The 23840-nt window shown below is 42.2% G+C and overlaps 1 protein-coding gene and 2 long non-coding RNA genes across 4 annotated transcripts in view; 1 reads left to right on the top strand and 2 right to left on the bottom strand.

Moving 5' to 3' along the window:
• The window catches only part of LOC306916290 (uncharacterized protein), a gene marked incomplete at its 3' end in the record, with an annotated part of 194478 nt that overhangs the window by 113245 nt on the left and 57393 nt on the right, over nucleotides 1-23840 (bottom strand). The gene's annotated exons all lie outside the window — the stretch shown is intronic.
• LOC306916455 lies at nucleotides 4864-6935 on the top strand. The gene is made up of 3 exons (XR_013788978.1): nucleotides 4864-5203; nucleotides 5934-6016; nucleotides 6378-6935. It is a non-coding gene; the product is annotated as an uncharacterized lncRNA (long non-coding RNA).
• On the bottom strand, nucleotides 9856-12487 carry LOC306916489. 2 transcript variants are annotated; one of them, XR_013788984.1, is made up of 7 exons: nucleotides 12087-12487; nucleotides 11828-11904; nucleotides 11552-11735; nucleotides 11228-11304; nucleotides 10972-11096; nucleotides 10284-10408; nucleotides 9856-10123 (listed from the first exon to the last, which is right to left on the bottom strand). It is a non-coding gene; the product is annotated as an uncharacterized lncRNA (long non-coding RNA). The 2 variants fall into 2 exon arrangements; XR_013788983.1 differs by having other exon boundaries at nucleotides 11828-12487.

Genomic DNA, 23840 nt, shown 5'->3' with positions numbered 1-23840 from the left:
AGTCATTCATTCTTAATGTAGGTTTTGGTCTCGGACATCGCATAGCTATTTCAAAATAAATAAAAATAAACATATATAAGTGAAAGTTTCATGAATATCTAACCAACCAATGCAAAAGTATTAACAAGATATTGTGAATGAATAATAACTACAGTGGATCCATTGGACAACGACAATAACTAGATAAAGTGCCCCTCGGGGCACAGGTCTCCACCAGGGCAGGTCAGGTTGTGGCCTCCTGGTGGCGCTATAATAGGACAGGTCTCCACCAGGGCAAGTCAGGTTGTGGCCTCCTGGTGGCGCTATAATAGGACAGGTCCCCACCAGGGCAGGTCAGGTTGTGGCCTCCTGGTGGCGCTATAATAGGACAGGTCTCCACCAGGGCAGGTCAGGTTGTGGCCTCCTGGTGGCGCTATAATAGGACAGGTCCCCACCAGGGCAGGTCAGGTTGTGGCCTCCTGGTGGCGCTATAATAGATCGGTGCAGTTTTAGGTAAAACATGTGAAAAGCTGCCTCATGGTGGCGCTATAACAGGCCGTTCTGGAAAATGTGGGGCAGAGGTTCATCGTTGGCATCCAGGGAGTGTGTGTGCAAAGTTTGGCATCGACCGGGTTAACGGTGCCGGAGATTAGCTGGTAACGGACGGACGGAAGGACGGACACACACACGGACGGAGTGCAAAACATACTCTCTCCCCATGCCTTCGGCCTGGTGGAGACAATAATGCATTCTCTGTGTACCTGTTGTGTTGTGTGATTCAGTCTGGAGAGCTGGGGAGAAAAATATCAGAATAAATAAATGAGTTCCACTGTAACAGAGAACATGGATCGTCTCTACTTATACATTCTGCTTGGATCTAGTTGTGGTTTATCTGTTGCACCAAATGCACTGGAGAAAATTAGTTAATTTGTCTGTTTTCTGTGTTTCCTTAAATTTAGAACTAGTTCTTTAGAACACTGTTTCCCAAACAGCGGGTCGGGACCCATTTATGGGTCATGGACACATTGTTGTGGATCCCTTTATTTTTTTGTTTCCTACATTTCCTACATTTTGTTTTTAATTATGATTTACTAGTCCTTACCCGTTCTGATAGATTTCAACTTGTATAATATATTTGTGTGTGTGTTTGTAATTAATAAAAACAGCAGTATAACATGAAAGTATTCTTACAAATGCATGGTAGGGAAACGTTTTCATGGAAAGGACCGCAACATTTACACTTATTAGCCCACAGACCCCTATTTGAAAAGTATCAAGGACCCCCAGTTTGACATGCACCCCAGAAAGTATGGACAGTCGCACAGGTACTCCCAGATATATTTGGTAAGTCGCACAGATCCAATTGCAGGTGCATTTGCGTCCAAAATGGTGTCAATTTTGAGCTTTGGCTTGAGAGAACTCATGGCTTTTGCAACCTGTTATGTTGTGAGCTTGTAGATTAGCCGTTTTCGCCGGAGCGTGCGCTGTAGCCACTTCACGCTGAGTGTGTGTGTGTGTGTGTGTGTGTGTGTGTTGGGGGGGGGGGGGGGGGAGAGGGAAGACAGTTGTATCTTGTGTTGTGTTTAGCCGCACGAACTGAAGACGGTTGCATCCCCTCTCAAAATGTGCACTTGGCCAGGCGTACACACACGCACGCACGTGGCACACACGCTACACAGAAAATGTGCGCTTGTCCACGTGTGCACACACGCACAGTACACACGCGCTGACACACACACGCGCGTGCGAGTGCACAGCGAAAGTAGTTTGCACACACACACACACACACACAAACACACACGCGTGCGCGCACAGCGAAGGTAGTTTGGAAAGTTTACGTGGGCTGTTGATGTCGGAAGTGGGTCCAGCGTGATGCAGCAACATACGATAAGCAAGGGGCGTCAGCGTGTGTGTGTGTGTGTGTGTGTGTGTGTGCGCAGATAGGCAGTCTGAGCGGTGGCTGCCTGTGTGAAAAGTGGGAGTGAGGAGCTTACCCGTTGTGAGATATTGCCCCCCCCCTTGTGGCCACATGGGGTACTGCGCCCTGAGCGCATTTTTAATTCACTAATAAATTCATTATTAATCTATAATTTATTAAATTGGAAAAAGGGCTTCGTTAAGACCTCCATATTATTATGGTCAATTATGTGTGAAAAGTGGGAGTGATTTGGTGCAGGCAGTGTTGAGCAATGTGAGTGTTTCTGACACACAGACACTCATTCATTCAGACAGACAGACTTTTGCCTAATTATAGTTTGATTATAGTTTGATTACTATTTCAGGACATTTAAAAAAGCAAAAAGTTTCATGAATTAAAAACAAAATTACATTTTTTAAGTAATGTCATGAAGAAATCAAAGAAAGAAAATCAAAGAAATTCCATAAATTAGAAAACAAGTGTTAGAAAACAAGTGAAAATAGCCAATCTACAAGCTCACAATGCGCGGCGATGCCACGTGTTGTGAGCTTGTAGATCGGCTATTTTACAGTAACTAGGCTATAGTTTGGGTGTCGGGGAGGGGAGCAGGGCAGGAATTTCACGGCGGCCACGGCGGCCATGGCCGTCGTTGCCCCTCTCTTTGGCCGTGTGCCCCTCGAAAAATTATATGCCCAGACGGCCACAGTGGCCGCGGTGCCCATGTGCCCCGACCGGCGCCCACAGCAGTTCATTTTACCGTTTCCTCTGCGCAATTTTCCAGTCATTACGGTAACCTTCCCCGTGTAGTTGTGTTGCCATTTGCCAAGTGGTTTGATTCTTTTGCGTTACTTTGCCTCCTCCCTCCTCCTCCGCTCCATGCACGCAGTCACGCACTGACAGCTCGCCTCTCACTCACTGACACTCGGCCCGGCTGGCGCGGACCGCGGTGCTTCAGGATTATTATCACACAGAGCCCGTGTGTTAAGACCAACGTGACTCGTCTTCATGGATATAAACTCACAAAACAACACCACGCAACAGCATAGACTGCAGGACTCCTCCACCATTTACCACGCTATCGTCTGCTACGTTAGTTGACAGAGTAAATTGTTTAAACAGCCAACGCTGGCCACGGCTAATATCGCTAGCCAAACGCTAGTAGCCAGAGCACCAGAGCGCGCTCACTGTACACCACGCGTCGCTCGCTTAATAATCATTAATTTCTGTATCAATGCGGACATAACGTGGTAAATGTTCATAAGCACACAATTGTACAAAATGCTTTTTACACTTGACTTATCTCCAGAGTCCTCAGTCCTGCAGCCCCACAATGCCATATGCCAGTCTAGCCTTAAAATCTACATTTATATGTTATTCAATATATTACTTTAGCACAAAATAGCCTATAGGCTTTTCTAAACCAAGCCCTCATTCAAAAGTTAAGTAAGTAAATGTTATTTATAAAGCACCTTTCGAAACAAAGTTAGAAGTTGCTGAACAATTTGCACAGTATAAACAATAGAAGAAAAACAAGGAACATATCACACAGTTGTGACAATAGCAGAACAAAAACAAACAAGGCAGAACAGAAATGAATGTAGGCTGTCTGTCATTGTATTTTCTGTGAATTAACTCACAATTTAATCCAGTGATCCTCAGCCATTTTAATTTCAAGGACCCCCAAATTAAATGTATATGAATTAGCCTAGGGTGACAGGGTCCTAGGCCATTTCATTATGATTTTCATCTCTCTGCACTATTAAAATGTTTACAATATTTTAATTTACAGTAACTACAGTAACAGTAGCTACTTATATTTTGTTATTTAAAGCTGTGATTATTTATTTAAGAAGCACTGTTCTGAACCAATGTTTGCCTTTAAATAAATAAAAATGTAATCATCCTTAACCTTTAAGCTAAAATAATGATGACCGGGGACTTAAAATCATTGTTTTAATTGATGGCCTTCATGCCCTGGCACTTGGCCTTGTGCCCTCAAAAAGTTGACCACACTAAAGGCCAAGTGGCCTTGCCCCTAAAAGGATGAAATTCCAGGCCTGGAGGGGAGACATCATATTTTGCTTTTTGGGTCACACGGCTAAAAGGTTTGGTTTAGAAGAAAACCTCTTTATTGCATACGGTATTAATTTATTTCAGTAAGTGGACCCTGGCCATCTTAACCCATTTAGACCTGAGGTCGATTCTACAAAATCGATTCTTCTAAATCATGACAGTTTTCTGAAAACCTATGTTTCTATGTCAGTGGTGCAACCTTTTTCATGTCAAGGACCCCCAGAATTATCTGTATTTGGCTGCAGAGCGGACACCCCCATCTGAAAATATGTTGTTCCAGGGACCTCCCCAGAAGCAAAGATTTGAGTTAAAAAACGCTCTGAAAGTATATATTCAAAGACTTGTGCCACATTTTCATGATTTTTCAAAAATAGCAAATCTACAAGCTCATAGCGCGGCACTCGTGCCCCGCTACGAGCTTGTAGATCTGCTATTTTTCAACAGCTAAAGTTTTAAATAATGCTTAAAACACCAAAAGGGGTTCCCGTCCAGAATGGGTTGACACATACAGTATATGTAGACTCAGCCTTGAGAAGCAGAGCTTCCACAACCAGAGGAGCTTACAGACCATAGCTTTAGTGGAGTCTAGAAAGGTGAACGCTGCTAGCCTGGCGCAGCCACACTAAACCCGCCCCTATTGCATATATGCCCCGAGGCGGATTTAGTCTGGTGGTTGTCAACTCTGAAAAGAATCCGAGATTCCTGCCGAGCCTGAAAAGGCTTCGGCCAACCAGAGGGCGCTGAGCCTCTGACGTACTTTGCAAGAGCCCAGAGTCGAGCAAAGATGGACGCCGCCATAACAACAGTAGTGAATGAGTTGGAACATATTTCTTTTCTAAAAGATGAACAATCAGTTGCCCTTAAGGCTTTTGTTGGGAAGCGGGATACTTTTTGTCTTTTACCGACTGGTTTTGGTAAAAGCCTGATTTATCAACTAGCTCCGCTCGTCGGCAAAAAGTTAGGACTCAGTGAAAACCCACTGGTTGTTGTTGTCTCTCCGTTGCTCGCTCTGATGAAAGACCAGATTAGCGAAGCTACCAGGATGGGACTTACTGCCTATCAACTCGGAGTCCACGACGACGCTGAAATCCTTAATGGCCATGCACAAATTATATTTGGTGGCCCGGAACAATGGGTGATGAAGAAACAGTGGAGAGGCATGTTTTCTTCGGATTTTTTCAAGGCCAATTTAATGGGTATTGTCGTGGATGAGGTTCACCTTGCATACAAATGGTACGTAATGTTTGCTAAATATTCTCATGACTAACGTCTATGTATTGTTTGTATTGTTTGAACTATAAACTAGCAATGGCAGATTTGTCTGGAACCAGGCTAGCTTATTGTGGCTAACAGAAGCTAACAACACCAATTCACCAGAACAAACAAAGCAAGACGTGGGATTCACGTCGATAATTCTTAACATTTAGTATTTGCTAGTTTTGGGTACAAGTATTGGATCGTACTTGTAGTGATAGCATAAACTATTCTAAAGAAAGCTGCAAAGAAAATGCTATAGCATTTCAAATAATTTATAGTAGGCAATGTTCTGTATTCAAGGTTGTACTGTATTGTTACATCTTGTTATCTTGTATACAGGTACATTATACTTATACATAAGAGTAAAACGAATTTTGGCTTAGGCTTCCTTCAGACAATCATCAGTATAGACAACAGTAGAATAGTGATACAAAAACGTAAAATAATAAAGAAAGGGAGGGAAGGCAAAAGGGACGAAGGTGAAAAAAGAAGATTCAAGAGCGTAATGTACATCCATCAAATGTGCATAGTCTTGTCATATTGTATATAGCAGCATTAATGTATGTATGTGCAAATAGTTCTTGGTATATTGTATATACCAGCAGCATTTTTCTTTCTTTATTTTCCCCAGTGGCTGCAAATAGCTTGTCACAGTGTATTCTCTGTCTGCAATTGATTATAATTTAATGTTCTGTTATTTTCTCAGGGGACTGCCCTCAAACAAAGACGCAGTAGCTTTCAGAGAGAGTTTTTCGAGGTTGAAAGAATTGAGAGGGCTCGTCAAGGAAGGTCAGTATATCTTAAAAAGAAATGCACACAATGTAATATTTTCTCAACCACGTGTACCTTAGTATTCTTTTGAAAATGTGAATTATACTCCAACATTCTTGGGTTGTACATGTGTGAAGTAAATTTTGCCAATTGTAGATTCAAATGGTGTAGACAATTCCATATTGTGACTAGCTGTAGCTGAACAGTGTCATTAACTTTGGTTAGAATATATGTTGACGGATGGCAGTGTGATCAGTGCAATTTTGTTGTGTGTGTGTGTATATATATATATATATATATATATATATATATATATTTTTTTTATTAAGCATTTGCATGTTACAAATTAAGCTGACGGTGCAATTATTTGTCATTTCAGGTACACCTGTGCTGGCACTGACTGCATCTGCTGATCTCAACTCCAGGAATTTGGTGAAGAAATTGCTTCTCATGGACAATGACAATACAGTAACTCTAACAGTTAGCCCCAACCGTACCAACATCAGACTGGGATTGATTTTTGTCTCTCAGGAAACGCTAGAATGCCTGGATTGGGTTGTGAGAGAGGTAAAGGACAAGGGTCTTTCCATGTCTCCCATACTTATCTACTGCAGGTCAATTCCGGCACTTGTCAGAGTTTTTGCTTATTTCCAAGGAGAGCTGGACACGGATGCATGGGTTGAAAGAGACCCTGAACAGAATCCAGACAATCTACTGATAGGAATGTTCAGCAGCCAAACAGACGACACCACCAAAAGCCGAATCCTGTCATCTCTCTTTGGCGATGGGAGTTGTAGAGTTGTCGTCGCAACAACAGCTTTAGGCTTGGGCTTAAATTTTCCTAATGTACATCATGTGATAATGTATGGGGCACCTGAGGACCTTGAAGCTATTGTTCAGCAAGCAGGCCGGGCAGGCAGAGATGGCTCACAGTCACATGCTGCAGTGTATGTGGTTAAACAGCATAAAAGGACTGATGAGGGAGTGAAAGTGTTGCTACTGAAATCCAAAACTGGATGCTTTCGAAAGGCCCTATACAGTAGGTTTGAAGAAGGTACTACAAGTGTGGACCCAGGACATCTATGTTGCACCTATTGTCACTCTATATGTTCTTGCCCCAGTGTAGTTTGTGAAGAATTGACACCCAATTATGAGATGTTTGAACTGGATGAGGTTGCTACTAGATCTAGGCAGGTACTAAAAGAACATAAATTGTTGCTAAGGGAGAAGCTGGAGGTTTACCAGGAAAGTTTGGTTCCTAGAAATGCACATCTGTTCACTTCTAAAGTAGGCTGCACTGGCTTTGGTACTGAACTCATTGATGCTGTTATCCAACACAGCCCTAAGATATTTGACTTGGCATATATAAGATGCAATATCCCTGTGTTCTTTGAGCGCTATGCAAGGCAAATTCTAAAAGTAATTGACGATGTATTTCACGACATTGACATTGACTTTGAGACCAGTGACCCTTCGCCCTTGGAACTGCCAGATATGTATTATACTGGCTACTTTGATGAGGCAGATGATGTAGACCAGATGCATGCACCACTCAGCAGCTCAGGGTCGTCAATGTCATTGTCAGGAATCTCAGGAGTGTCAGAAATTAGTCAAATGACAGAATGACATATTTTTGTTATTCTGCAGAATGTTTGCAAATACATCATTTAGTCTAGAAGGTGCTGCATCATTTAGTCTAGAAGGTGTACATCATTTAGTCTAGAAGGTGCTGCATCATTATCTGTCGGGAGCAGTTGTAGATCATGCATTTGTATTAACCCATTTAGACCTGATTGTACTTCAAAAAAATGTCTTCCAAATCAAGACTGTCACAAACTTTGTCATGTCAAGGACCGCCAGAATTATATGTAATTGGCTGCTGACTCCCATCTGAAAATGTTGTTCCAAATGTACATAATTTATGCAACTTGTGTAAATGGATGATCACATTGAATTGTATAACCTGTATTGCCAAATGTTTAATAAAGTGTCACCTTTTCAAAAGCTTATGGATATTTCATTTCAATAATTGAGCAAATAGTTGTTATAACGTTGGTTCATGGAATTACAAAGACGATAAATTTAGAAAGTGAGACATTTATGGTATGATCTAAGAGCCATGTGTTGCATTGCATGTGGAAGAGAATCCATGCTCATCACGTCTATAAATGCATGAATCCAAATGAAATGAATATAAGGGCACAGTCACACCACACTTTGATTCTGAGGGCGGATCAGAAATCTTCACACGGCATCAAACCACTCCATTACAATTGAATTGCATTGGCAGAATCCGTCCTGATATGTAGAATAAAAATGCATTGTGACTGCCATTATTTCAAGGAAAAAGCAATGAATTGAATATACGGTCAATAACATTATCACTTAATTGCAATCAATGTAACCAAGAGTAATACAATGGTCTCTTCAATTTGAATAGAATTAATAACTAATGTTTTTTTGTAATATATTGAACAATGACAGTCAACTACATTAACCCATTGACCTGAGGACATTTGACATTCTACAAATGTCTTCTAAATCCTGACAGTTTTCTGAAAAACTTCATGTTTCTATGTTAGTGGTTCTCAACCTTTTGCATGTCAAGGACCCCCAGAATTATTTGAATTTGGCCGTGGAGCTCCATCTGAAAATATGTTGTTTCCGGGGAACCCTCCCAGAAGCAAAGATTTGAGTTAAAAACGTTCGCTCTGAAAGAATATATATTCAAAGATTTGCGCCACATTTTCTAGATTTTGGCACTCGGTGCCGCGCTATGAGCTTGTAGATCTGCTATTTGTCAATATCTAAAGTATAACGATGCTTAGAACACCAAAAGGTGGTTCCCGTCTAGAGGTTAAATATCTGCAAATACAGGGATACCTTTGGCAAACCTACAAGGACAGGTGCTAGATACCTTGAAGGTCATGAGACAAAAACATTGAAACCTTCAGTAGCTTAAACTGTTATACAAGTGAAGACTGTGACCTCTTTCTGAAAATACAAATGGGAAATAAAATGGCATCATGAATATTATGCATCGAAAATCGAAATAATAAATGCAGAGGATGTAATCAAGACGTTTTTATTAATCTGGTCAGGTACAAAAGTGTATAATTTACCAGCAGTTTCCAAAAAGTACGTTAAAAGTATGTACAATAAACACAAGGTGCATGCAGAAATCCTGAAACTAAAGACGTGTACAGTAGATACCCTTGCTGTCTTTTTAAATAGGGGTTCTCCTCCACTCTCTGAGCTTGTTTTTCATCCACTTACAATAGTCAGCATAGCGAACATTTTGAAACAAATCCCTACTGAAGTTAGGGAATGCACTGAACTGTCTTCCGACTTGGCATTGGAATAATTGTGCCTCCCTAAACACCTTAACCAGGGCCACAATGTCGTCTTTCTCTCCAGCTGCACGGTGAATGCCACTGGGAGTTGACAGTTTCAGCTCCCTGTCAGTTTTGTCCATCATCTGCTTGAGGACTCCTATGGACTGGCTGATCCTAGATGCTGACCTCTCTGAAAGATTAGGCCCTAGACCCTTCAAAAATGATTTCAAAAAACCGTTTAGGTGTTCTAGGTGCAGGTCGAGAGGCATGTTTTTACCTTTCCCCCCCCTACCATTCCAGAATCTGTTCCAGGTCAAAGAGTGAGCCATTCGAGGGGATAGTGTGGCTTGGAGCTGCACAGTCAAAAGAAATGTACTGTACGCATACTGTGTGTGACCATACGCCCTGTAGAACTTAAGTGCCAGTATGTACAATCTCATTAGCCTTTCACCGTCACCCTCTTTCACTGCATCTAACATGTCTAGCAGGAAAAACCCAAAGCTCATTCTTGCTTCTGTGTGCTCCTTTTTGTGGTCCCGTTCCGGAGGCGTCATATCCATGTCATGAACGTCCTTCTCATGCCTTGATCGCTCTGACCTGCTTGTGAATGTTCTTTGACACACAAGGTCTTGCATGCGGCACGGAAAATCGGAAGTTCTGAAAGAATCTGGGTCATCATCCAAGTGGAGGTAACAGTCGACACAGCCTGCTACCATGTCAGCCAGCCACTTCCGCTGCTGATCCCTAGTTCCAGCGAGAACTGCAGGTGGAATGAAATCGTCTGGGATTTCTGTCAAAACATTAAAAGGAATTCTTGGTTGACAAAAACAACAGTACAACAATAATCACAACAGTTCTTATACATTTTGAAGTATATTCAATATACTAAGTTGCATTAATTTGACTACTGAGACATTATGTTAGATATAATGTTATTAGATATAAGTTACCTTTTACATCTGTCAAGCCAAAGTGTTCCATCGCAGCTGCCAGGAACAGTGCAGTTGTGTCTTTGACAACAAACTGTTTGTAGGCATTGTATGCCTTCTTTGGTCCCTGTTTAGCATTGCTGCATCTGTCAATCAGAAATCTGGATTTTAATTTCAATTCAAAATATTTTTCATTCAGTCTCTACTTCTCTCGCTCACCCCTCTCTCACACTCACACACACACACACACACACACACATACATATTTATTTGAGTCTCTCGGTCTCCCTCACTCAACTCACGGTCTCTCACACTCAAACATACATAGTTGTATGTGTCACTGTCTCCCTCACTCTACGCACCCTCTCTCTCACAGATACACACACAGTGTATTTAGAAATGTAATAACACAGGGGCAGTTGTTTTACATTGTGCAGACTTAAAATACTGGAGTACATTTACATGAAGGGCAGTGTGCATTGACTGCCCACTTTTGCTTTATGCAAGTGTATTCCAGAGACACACAGGGTTCCTTTTTTTCTCTCTCATGACTAACCTCATGTTAATTTTTGTTCATTCTAATTTTCAACATTTTTGCAAATCTGTGGCATATAGGGACATAACCCCTCACTATAAAACAAATATCTTATGTGTGTCCTCAACGTCTTCTGCAGAACGTTAACAACTGCCCACATTGTGCTATCCATACCTCCTCCCCTGGCAAGACTATGCCAATTTCATGTTGTCAGGACTGCATTTCACGTCCCAGTGTGCAGTACTACAATTCATTCAATATCCAGACATGTTCATGTTCAGTTTGCAGGTGACAAATCACTGTGAAAAAAAAAATCACATAAAGTACATACAACACTTTTCCGATGACGATATTGGTTGGGGGGGGGGGGGGGGGGGGGGGGGGAACTGAAAATGTCCTAAGTAATGCGGCTAAATAAATTGCAACTTACTTTAACATGTTCATGTTAGCAACAAGAGTCCCATGATCTTTGGTCGACGCATCCTTGAAGAACACCTTATGATAGATCTAAATTTACATAAAATAAAGTTAGAAATTAAAGTTTATTTTACTATGGTATGTCCAAAGTAATGACTGTTGTACTGTATGTCTATGTCTTGTGGTTCAGGTTCTACTTTTTAAAGTGTGGACAGTATCATTTGAATTAACTATCACATGATTTTGCACAAGAGTTGGATAATTAATTACAAAAAAAAGTGGTACCATGTAACATAGTCGATTTAAAATTACATATCCACTATTTAATGACACTCACTTCAAATAGATTTCTGATGGCATGCCAGTCTTCAAACTTGAAGTGCATGCCCTCCAGTCTTTGCTCTGGGGTGTTTCCCTGTACCATGGACCACTGGATAGTCCGGGAGTTTGCCTCTGTCAGCCGGTCACCGCCAAAGAACACTGGGAACACCCCTCTGAGTCCTGCTCGCTTTGGCACATACCTTAGAATACACAGAAAGGAAGGCTCAAAACTAAATCAAGAATCTGTCCCCGCTTGGCAATAAGTGCAATAAGTGACAGTGGAGATACTTACTTGTTCTGAAGTTGGAACAGCACTTCAGTCAATTCCGTGGTTAAATTTTCATTTTTGAATATGAGACCCAGGGGATACTGTGAACAAAGACAGACATTCATATATAAACGTGCTAGACTTGCTAGTGGATTACACATTATATGAAGGCATGTTACATTTTGTTTTGCCTGGAATGGCCAGACAAATAGACGAACCCAATTATTTATATCACTAGCAGATTTGTCAGTTTTCCAGGCCACATGTAGGTCACAGTACTTACATCAGTGGAGCGCTGTGCCATTTCATCTGAGTACTGGTGTGGTATGTGATGCACTACAAGCTTTTCAAGGGGTTTGAAAGCATCCAGGTGACATGTGAGCATTCGACTGCCAAGGACAATGAACTCCTTCCGCATGTGTTCTTGCGTTAGGACAGATGGAAGAGAGTTACCAACGTCGTAGTGAAGGAGGTCTTGGATTGGTCTACGATTGCTGAGCTGGAATATGGGAATTCTGTCGCGTACAGCCATATGGTGAATCCAGTGAAAAGACTGGTTGCTGCTTTTTTGGGACTGATGGTGTGTTCTGCAAAAAAAATCTAAGTTGTCAAAAATAATGGAATATGTGTGTGGGGCCGGTATGACAGTTGCCATGAATTCATTGTTATTGAGGTCACTGAATGGTAACACAGCTTCGCCATCTTCGTGTGTGCTGCTTGTCTCTTCGCCACCCTCCACCGAGGCTTCCCCTGTTGGATAAATGCAACAACCATTTAGATACATGTTTAGTTTACACACACACACACACACACACACACACACACACACACACACACACACACACACACACACACACACACACACACACACACACACACACACACACACACACACACACACACACACACACACACACTTTTCATTCTACTCACTCATTCTACTCACAAAGACATAACCAGAAGTGAAAACTGGAAACTCACCTAACACGTTGAGCTCTTCCATGCTTCGATAGAGGCTGTCCAGCTCCTGCTCAAACTCTGGCTCCTCTTCCTCTATGGTTCGATGGGTGGCTTCTGGCTCAGGGTCCACTACTGGCTCAGGGACAACTACTGGCTCAGGGTCCTCTTCTTCTCCAGACTTCTTCAGGTATTCTTCGATTTGCAACTTTAAGCCCTGAACATCCTCACCACAAAGGTTAGCCAACTCTTGCTGCTTCCGTACAGCATTATCGTGGGTGGTTGTGACGCCCATTTTGCTCAGCCTTTGAAAAACGGCCTTCTTTGCCCCCCCATGCTGTAATATGCTGTTCAAAAAATATGCAAACGCTGACAGTCGGGGCTCTCTTCCTCTCAATGCCGTAGCGGCTGAAGCACAGGTGGCAGGCACAGAATTTCTTGTGATGGTGGCAAATATGGATATCATGAATGGCGCTAGACGTTTCAGATCTGACTCTAAATGTTCAAAAGAAAAAGACTGCAGATCCTCTGCTGATGACCTATACAGCATGCAATCACTGTCATGCTTACAGAGGGTTTTACATTCACTTTCAATGATATCTAGAACCTTAATCTTGACCTCTTCTGCTAGATCCTTGTGATTCAGAATTTTTTTAGCAGCCGTCTTCCATTGTTGATTGGTGATGTTGGTTACAATCCCAGCCTCTTCTGGCTGGCTAAACTTGGCAACCGTTTTAGAAGGGTATGTGGTGATTACCTGAAAAAGGAAGGAAATATTCCATCAAACATAATCCCAGTATCACTAATTTCCACCACCATGCCAGGCAAGCTAAGATAAAAAGGTCCTGAACCAAAATAAAAATGGTAGGCTTTTTATGATTCTTAGGGTCATCCAAATAACACATTAAAAATTGAGTATTATATAAATTGTGGATCATGTTAAATTCAGGGGCTAAAAGTTGGAGTACCATTAGAAACCTATAGGCCTAAGGCAAAATAAATCTAACTTTAATGATGCTTTAAGAAGCATGTAATGTGTCAAACTAGGGGTTATTCATGATTCTGAATCCATTCTAAGTATTAGTTTAGCAGGATTTTTAATGGCAATCCAACTTTCAACCCCTGGATTTACCATGACCCTGAAGGATCATGAAAAACCTTGAACGATTACTTTTGCAAGTTACTGCCCAACCCCCATCTCTGCTAAACATGAAAGCCACATTCCACACTACTATGTGGGGGGTTGGGGCACTGTATTAGCCTCGCATAGCCATACTAATATGGGGCAGGACTGACTACAAGATGCTATTACGGATGATTTATTGACATTTATATTCAGTTTGTAGAATGGGTACAGACAGTTCAAACGAAAGTACTGGTCAACACAAAAACGGTTACTGTGAGGATATAACCAGAACAAAGAGTTTTTTTACATCAGGGTCCTCCATTTTCAATTCATCAGGACATTTAAGGTCGATAAACGGGAAATCGTCACATACAGTTTAACTTGTTTACAGGGGCATATCCTAATAAACACTCACGTTTAGGGAGTAGAACTTTAATTGTTTAAAGACTGTAATAAAACCTTACCTCAACAATACTTCGCCGTGCGGAGGTTGATGTGGTCTGACCAGGACTCGGAGGAATTAGACATCTTTTTTTCTCCCTCCTGGGCGTTTTGGATGGTGTCAATTGGTCTCGGGACCGTTTCTCAGAAGTTGTAGAACCGTGACTTGACGTTGACGGTGGACTAGATGGTGTCGGCGACGGAGAGGCGACAGATACTGCTGGATCAGAACCACGGCTCGATGTTGTAGCCGACGCTGCTGCTAGAGATCCCCTTTCGTTCTCTTCCCATTTTCGGAATAAATGTACCGACTGTTCATGTCTCTTTACTGCGTTATCGCACTTAATGCAGGACCGAAATGATTTGTCCCGAGAATTAATCAAAGTCAAGCCTAAACCCTGAAGTTTCTCGAAAATATTCTTGTCCTTTGATGCAAGTGCCATTTGCTGAAAGATTAATTTAGAGTGTCCAATTCTTCGACAACTTCCACTACTTCTTAAAGAAGCATTGCAAAAACGACAATTATCATTAACATCCATATTTTTGTCTCTCTCTGTACTAGTCTGCGACCAAATGCTGTTGTGTTCTGTACTAGTCTGCGACCAAATGCTGTTGTGTTTACATTTCACACTAGAGTGTCGCGCCGGCGCTTGTGTGACGTAGCGGGCTGCCCTGCCTGGGCTGCTCTGGTTGGCTGTAGGCCTAACCAATAGAGACCGTTTGAATCATTTTTGTAACCGCCCCTTGGAAATAATCCTGAAAGTGACGAGGTCGAGACTAATGTCCCACGCAGCCCAGCGCAGTGGTATATTAGTATCGCAACGCGAGGCTAGGTGACAGCAACCTCACCCATAAAAAGAAAGCTCTGGAAGGGAACAGACATTGCAGATGGCACAAGATTTGTGAAAGTGAAGTTCAATCAGTATGTAAAATCTTTGCCGTACTCCACAACATTTTTGACACTGGAGGGGGAAGAATATTTCCGCTGCATACATGACAGACAGGTCAAAGTATGTAGGCTATGCATACAGCCAGGACATATTCTGATAGAGTGCCCGGAATTTAAATGCCACAAATGTAAGAGGCAAGGCCACTACGCGAGAGAGTGCCCCCAATCAGGTCGTTGCCAGCAATGCAAGGAAGTAAGAGCTTTCTGCAAATGCAACGAGGAGGCAAATGGCGACCTCTCTGACCCTGAAAATGAAATGGAAGAGGAGGAGGATGAGGAGGAGGATGAAGAGGCAGAGGAGGAGGGAGGGAATGAAAATGGTGATGACAACGGCGATGAAGATGAGGACGACGCGGGAGAGGATGATACCATAAATGAGACAGAGGCTACACCTGTGGAGGCCCAGGTGAATGCAGAGAGGGAGCAGGACAACATCGGGTGCAGCCTTGATGTCGCGGTCCTGGAGGGAGAAGTGTCTGACGGGGGGAAGAATGGAAACGGCGTGGGAGCATGTGCCCAACGGGTGCATCCACCAGGTTGAGACCATTTGAAGACCCCGGAGGGCACGAAACATCTAGGAGGCAGCAAAGAGAGGAGAGATGGAGAGGCCGCTGTCGGGGCCAATGGAGAGGGCAAAGAGAGAAGCACTGGGCCGGAGGAGACAGAGCCCCCCCCAATACAAGACATCGACATGGGAGACACGGTCACAGACGAAACACCAAGAGGCAGCAGAGACAAAGAGGCTGCAAGTGCAATCGACAACATGAGCCCGAAAGAACTGAAAGAAGTGATCTCTGCTGTTGAAAGGAAAAAATCAAAGAATCAAGGGAAGAAGATGAAGGAAGCCAGAAGGTATGAAAGTCTGGGTGCACACACTAACGCTCCTAAACCTAATGTTGAAGGTAACATCTTTTAATACGAATGGGCTGAGGAGCAGTTCAAAGTTTGAACAGGTGGTGGCGCTATGCAACTCTGATATCATATGTCTGCAAGAGACTAATTGGGATGAGGAAATCATGGAGAACTGTAAAAAACAATGGAAAGGGGCGATGTATGCCAATAATGGGACTAGGGTGTCATGTGGTGTTGCTGTTTTGGTAAAAGAGGGAAGTGTGGACAACATCAGGCACATTCCCAGTGACACAAATGGGAGAATGATTATTTTGGAATTTGAATACATGAAAGTGACATTTAAGTTGATCAACATATACGCACCAAATGTGGAAAATGATAGGAGGGTTTTCTTTAACCAATTGAAGCCATTATGTACAGGAAACTGCATAATTATAGGATATTATAATGTCTGGTGTGATAAACTAGATGCCTCAAGCAGTGCCAGGTTTAGACATGATTCATCAAGGAAAGTTCTTTTAGAAAATATGGCAGAAAACAAACTCATAGATCTATGGAGAGCAGAAAATCCCCAAGAAAAAGAGATTTCCAGAAGACAAGTAGTATTAGGAGAAATGAGACAAAGCAGGATAGACTGGTGTCTAGTAAAAGAAAGCATTATGGAATACAGTAGAAATGCAAAGTATAAATATACAACAGTGAGTGACCATGCAGTCTTCTCCTTTTCGCTGGACATGGGCACAGGGGGGAGGGGGGGGGGGGGGGACTATGGTGTCTGAATACCAGTCTGTTAAAAGAGGAAAGATACAAGGATGTGATTATGAAATATGTAAAAGGGAGAATGTCTGAACATTTAATGGAAGAGGATGTGGGGCGGTGGTGGGAGTCAGTAAAAGAAAACATAAAGGCGATCAGTATTAAATACTCTAAGCAGAGGAAGTTTATGAGGGAGAGAAAAGAAGAAGAACTTAGGGAACAAATAGAAAAGGAGCTTGAAAAGATAGAAAGAGACCCCCAACATAACCTGGGAGTTTTTTTTGAAGCTTCAGAATGAAATGCATGAACATGAAAAAATGTTATTATTATTATTATACGAAGCAAAGCGCAATATGCAATAGAAGGAGAGAAATGCACCTCCTTCTTTTTGAGCATGGAGAAACAAAAGCAGCAAAGGAATTATATAGATGAACTTACTTACTTACTTACTTACTCATCCCATGGCCTAGGGGGCCGTAGGGGTGTCATGGTGGATGCTTGGGCAGTCAGGGATCTCCAGCGCTCTCGGTCTTCAGCTGTGCGCAGCAGGGTCTGTAAGCTGCAGCCAGTCCATTCCTTGATATTGTCCATCCAGGCCTTTCTCTGCCTGCCTCTTCTCCGCTTCCCCTCCACTGTCCCCTGTAGGATGGTCTTTGCCAGCGAGGTATGCCTTGTGACATGACCATACCAGGCCAGTTTGCGACGCTTTACTGTTGAGAGTAGGGGCTCCTGTTCTCCAGCATGGGTGGTGACTATCTGTCTAACATATTTGTTTGTCCGGTGTTCTTTATATGATATGTGTAGCATCCTTCTGTAGCACTTGTTCTCGAAGGACTGTATTCTGCGCTCAGTGTCCGCTGTGAGTGTCCAGCTCTCACAACCATAGAGTAGGGTGGAGAGTACAAGTGACTTGTACAGTCTGACCTTCACTAGATGAACTAGAAAATGAAAAAGGTGAACGGGTTAATGACCTAGTTGGAGTACTAGAGACGGCTGAAACATTTTACAGCAATTTATTCAAAAAAGAAGCAATGGACAGTGAATGTGTCAAAAAAGTGATAGAGGGAGTCAAGGTTAAAATATCTGAAAGTGAGAAGACAACATGTGAGGAAGACATTTCAACAACAGAAATTAAAGATGCTATAAAAAACAGTAAATCAAATAAGAGTCCAGGGTCTGATGGGCTGCCTAGTGAATTCTATAAAGCTTTTGAAGACATCCTAACACCCATCTTACTAAAAGTGTATAAATGCATAGAAAAAGAACAAGTAGTTCCTGAATCAATGTCTATGGGTGTGGTGACTATATTATACAAAAAACGTGGAAGTAAATTGAGGTTGGAAAATTATAGACCTTTAAGCCTGCTGAATACAGATTATAAAATCATTGCAAAAGTGTTGGCAAACAGGATAAAGAAGTTACTGGGAGGTATTATTGCACCCACACAAGCGTATAGTGTCCCAGGAAGAGATATAACTGACACAGTATGTACAATTAGAGATGTGGTACACCATATGGAAAATGATGAAATAGGGGGAATTGCTCTGAACCTGGATTTAAACAAAGCATTTGATAGAGTAAACCACACATTTCTGTTTAAAACAATGGAGAGGTTTGGGTTTGGGAAAAGGATGATATCATGGATAGAGCTGCTATATAAAAACGCCAAAAGCTGTGTAAAATGCAATGGAGTGCTGACCAACACCTTTCCACTGGAAAGATCAGTGAGGCAAGGCTGCCCCCTATCGGCCATTCTGTATAGTATTTCTGTGGAGCCTCTGGCCGCTCTAATTAAGGGGGACAAAAGGATAAGAGGCATAGAAATCCCAGGAGTTAGTGTAATACACCAATATGCGGACGACACAACAGTCACAGTGAGGGATATTGATAGTGTGAAAATAATAATGGAATACATAGATATGTATGGGAAGGCAGCAGGTGCAAAAATAAATGTGGATAAATCCGAAATCATGTATGTGGGAAAGATGAAAGAAAGTGCTTGTGAAATTCCATTTAAAGTAGCTGAGGGTTCTGTAAAGATTCTCGGGGTAAGTATTGGTACAAATGGGACGGACGCAAGAGATATGACATGGACTGGTGTGTTGAATAAACTAAAGCAAACGCTGAATTTGTGGAAGCAGAGAAGGCTTAGAATAAAAGGGAAAGTTATTGTGGTCAATGCATTAATAATGTCAAGGTTGGTGTATGTTATAGGAACATTGGATATGCCAGAATGGGTACTTAAAGAAATACAAAGGGTAGTGTCAGATCTTTTATGGGAGGGGAAGGGCGTCAGGATAGCTCATCAAACCCTGATAGCCAAGTATAGTGAAGGAGGACTACAGTTAATAGATTTAAAGGTAAAAATCAAAGCAATCAGATTAAAAGTAATCCAGAAGTATTTATATGACCGTGAAGATCATGGGTGGAAATACTTTCTCAAGGAGTATTTGAATAAAACTGGGGGAATATGGTATTTTGATGGGGTTTAAGAAAAGCATGTATGAAGATCACGTGCCTTATTTCTATAAAGAGGTGTTTGAAGCTTGGACAAGGTTCCTACCGCAGATCACATATGAGTGTACAAACATGGATATGATTTTGAACCAACCTGTCTTTTTAAATCCAAGGGTAAAACACAATGTGACTTGGCTTTATAACAGAATATTTATGAAGGCCGGGTTAAACCAAGTCAAGGATTATGTACAGTATATGAAGTCATACCAGGTTTTTTACCTAAGAGAGCAATATTAGATGGAGTACAGGAATATGATGATGTCAGTAAGGTAACAATATTGAATGTGTACGAAAAAGTTAAGGAAAGCATGCCTAGAGAATGGGTGGAAGGAATAAACAGTGATGATATAGGAAAGGGAATAGTAACGATGCCTGAATTGAAAGCCGAAAAGAATGGAAAGAAAATAGAGCTGTGTAAAATGAAAGTTAAAGACTTTTATCAACTCATGGTGACGAGAGAAATCAAAGTACCAGTGTCCGAAAAAGTGTGGACAGGGGTATATCCAGAAATGAATGTAAAAAAGATATGGATGAATTTAAAAGTATAACAGCATTGAATGACAATGACTTCATGCTTAGACACAATAGGATTTTTACAAATGTTGTTCTTCATCAGATTGATCGATCAGTAAAGAGGGAATGTGATGTGTGTGAATCAAATGTCGTGGAATAAAGCTTTTGATAGAGTTCAGCATAACTTCCTTTTCAAAACAATGGAGAGATATGGTTTTGGGCCTAGGCTCATTAAATGGATTCAGCTGCTGTATAGTAATGCCAAGAGCTGTGTAAAGTGTAATGGAGTGCTGACTGACACTTTTCCTTTGGAAAGGTCAGTGAGACAAGGCTGCCCCCTGTCGGCCATTTTGTATAGTGTTTCCACAGAACCCTTAGCAACCCTGATAAAAAGTGATATAGGGATTAAATGTGTGGAAATTCCAGGGAATGGTCAAAGTGTAATCCAACAATATGCGGATGACACATCATTTACAGTCAGAAATATGGTCGCCGTGTTGCGACTGTGGCTCAGGAGGTAGAGCAGGTCGTCCAATGATCCAAGGGTCGGCGGTTCGAATCCCGGCTCCTCCTGTCTACATGTCGAAGTGTCCTTGGGCAAGACACTGAACCCCAAATTGCTCCCGATGTGCTGGTTGGTACCTTGCATGGCTTCTGCCGCAATCGGTGTATGAATGTGTGTGTGAAAGGGTGAATGTAATGCACAATCTATGTAAAGCGCCTTGGATAAAGGCGCTATATAAATGCACCATTTACCATTTACCATTTTATGACAGGCAGGTGAAAGTCTGTAGGCTGTGTATTCGGCCTGGGCACATCATGATTGATTGCCCGGAATTTGTATGCTTCAAATGCCGTCAGCAAGGACATTACGCGAGACAATGTGGCACCACCAGAGAGGAGAGTTTTTTTTCGGAGCCTGAGGATAAAGGGCAGGAGGAGGAGGTGGAGGAAGAGGAGGAAGAGGAGGAAGGCGAGGACATAACAGAAGCGGCACCGCCGACTGAGACGGAGGTGGTCGACGAGACGCCTTTGGCAGAGAGAGAGGAGGTGCCACCAGCTGAGAGACAAGTAGTGGAGGAGACGTCATCAGTGGAGAGGGAGGAGGTGGAGAGTGGAGGTGGCCACCAGCATGCGCCCCCGAGAGAAGGAGAGGAGCCGCTTGCGAGCCAGGGATGCACTTTGGCCCACCGTGCGTCTGGGGATGCTGCTGACATCGGGAGCAGCATGGATGGTGTCGTGGAGGAGATGGATCTGTCTGTGGAGGGAAAGATTGAGAGGGTGGGTGGTGTGGGTCCCTCTGCAGGTCCTGCCCCGCCCCCCAGTGACCATGTGAGTACCTCCATGGACGGGTCCACTGGTGTGGAGAGCCCCAGAAGTGGCCTTGTTTTCGGGAGCCCTAAAACGGATGGGGGCAGAGCCCGGGGTGGAGTTAGGACAAGGGGGGGGATATCCCCTAGTCCTGCACCTGGAGCGGGCGAGGAGATGAGGAAAAGAGAACTGGCCCAAGAGAAGCAGCAGGTGCCACCCAAAGCCCCTGAGGCAGACACAGTGCTCTCAGATGATGACATGGACTTGAGTCCAGAGGCCAGGAATAGTCTAAAGAGAAAGGCCATGGAAGAAAGGAGAAGAGCCCATGAGAAAAGTGCCAGAAAATAGGTAACGGGTCATGTTTATGTTCTTTTCTTACATACTACTTATGATTTCCATAACATCCTTTAATGCAAATGGTCTGAGGAACATACTGAAGTTAGAACAAGTCCTCTTTTCATGTAACTCTGACATAATCTGCCTGCAAGAAACATGCTGGACGGATGCTATAATGGACAATGTAAAAACAAAGTGGAGAGATCTTATATATGTCAACAATTATAGTGAGAAGTCCTGCGGTGTTGCTATCCTGATCAAAAAGGGGGTGGTGGATAATGTAACGCAAATCATGTCTGACAACAAGGGGAGGGTTCTGGTGGTTGAATTTGAATACCAGAACACAATATTCAAATTAATAAATGTATATGCTCCTAATGTAGAGCTGGAACGAAAGGATCTTTTTGGACAGTTAAAGCCCCTAAGTGTGGGGAATTGCATTTTGGTTGGGGACTTTAATTTGAAATGTTGTAGAATGGATGCTGTGAGAAATGCTAAATATAAATATGATTCATCCAGGAATGTTTTTCTAAAGATGATGGAGGAAAATGACCTATTAGACAAATGGAGAGAGGACAATCCCAACAAAAGAGGGTTCTCCAGAAAACAGAGCAGAATTGACTTATGTGTTGTTAAGAGGGATATAGCCAAGTATATAAAACAAATACAGTACAAGTTTACCAGCCTGAGTGACCATGCCATGCTATCCTTTAAGATTACCCTGAAAGATGAACAAGAGAGAGGTGGAGGTATATGGTGTCTAAATTCAAGCTTACTGAGTGAGGAAATCTATAGGGAAGTGATTCAAAAATGTATTACATTGGAGATGGATAATCCAATGATGCATAGCAATGCTAGTGCATGGTGGGAGGCTCTGAAAAAGAAGATTAAGACTGTAAGCATAAGATATGCAAAACAAAGTCATTTCAGAAAGAAACAAGAGGAAAATGAACTGAGAGAAAAGCTGTCAACGGAAATTGAAAATGCTGGTAATAATGTGAATTACAATGTTGAAAACTACTTGAAAATCAAAGCTGAGTTAGATAAATATGAGAATAACAAGTGTATGGGGGCAATTGTGAGGAGCAGGGCACAGTATGCTGTAGAGGGTGAAAAATGTACCTCCTTCTTCCTAGGGCTTGAAAAAACTAAGCAAAAGAGGAATTATATTCACGAATTAGAAAATAAAAATGGTGAAAAGGTCAATGACTTTGTAAGTGTTCTAGAAACGGTGGAATCTTTTTACAGGGACTTATTCCGGAAAAGTGAAGATGACAACTATTGTGTTGAGGATGTACTGAACAAGGTGACTGTCAAAATGAGTGAATCTGAGAAACAGCTATGTGACGAGGATATTTTGATTGATGAGGTTAAAGAGGCTATACATTGTATTCAGCCTAACAAGAGCCCAGGCTTAGATGGGCTAACAGGGGAATTTTATAAAGCTTTCTCAGATGTGCTGGCACCTATACTTTTAAGGGTTTACAGGCATATGGAGGGAGAACAGCATGTGTCACAATCCATGTCGACTGGTGTAATCACAATTTTGTATAAGAACAAGGGAAGTAAACTGAAATTAGAGAACTACAGACCAATCAGTGTCTTGAATAATGACTACAAAATTATTGCAAAGATTTTGGCAAATAGAATTAAAAAGATTATGGGTAGCATTATATCTTCTACACAGGCATACAGTGTGCCAGGTAGAGATATAGCAGACATAATATGCACCATGCGAGATGTGATTCACCACATGAATAATGATGGAGAAGGTGGTATTGTCTTAAATATAGACTTGAATAAAGCTTTTGATAGAGTTCAGCATAACTTCCTTTTCAAAACAATGGAGAGATATGGTTTTGGGCCTAGGCTCATTAAATGGATTCAGCTGCTGTATAGTAATGCCAAGAGCTGTGTAAAGTGTAATGGAGTGCTGACTGACACTTTTCCTTTGGAAAGGTCAGTGAGACAAGGCTGCCCCCTGTCGGCCATTTTGTATAGTGTTTCCACAGAACCCTTAGCAACCCTGATAAAAAGTGATATAGGGATTAAATGTGTGGAAATTCCAGGGAATGGTCAAAGTGTAATCCAACAATATGCGGATGACACATCATTTACAGTCAGAAATATGGACAGTATCAAAAGAATTATGGGTCACCTTGATGTTTATGGGAAGGCATCAGGGGCAAAGATCAATATAGATAAATCAGAAATAATGTATGTTGGGAAAGTAGAAACACGGGGTTGTGATATCCCCTTCAGAGTAGCAAAGGACTATA

This window comes from Electrona antarctica (assembly GCF_951216825.1).
Source record: "Electrona antarctica genome assembly, chromosome: 23".
NCBI classification, from domain to species: domain Eukaryota; kingdom Metazoa; phylum Chordata; class Actinopteri; order Myctophiformes; family Myctophidae; genus Electrona; species Electrona antarctica.
The sequence above is the reverse complement of the archived record's forward strand: the minus strand, read 5'-3'. Positions and strand labels throughout refer to the sequence as shown.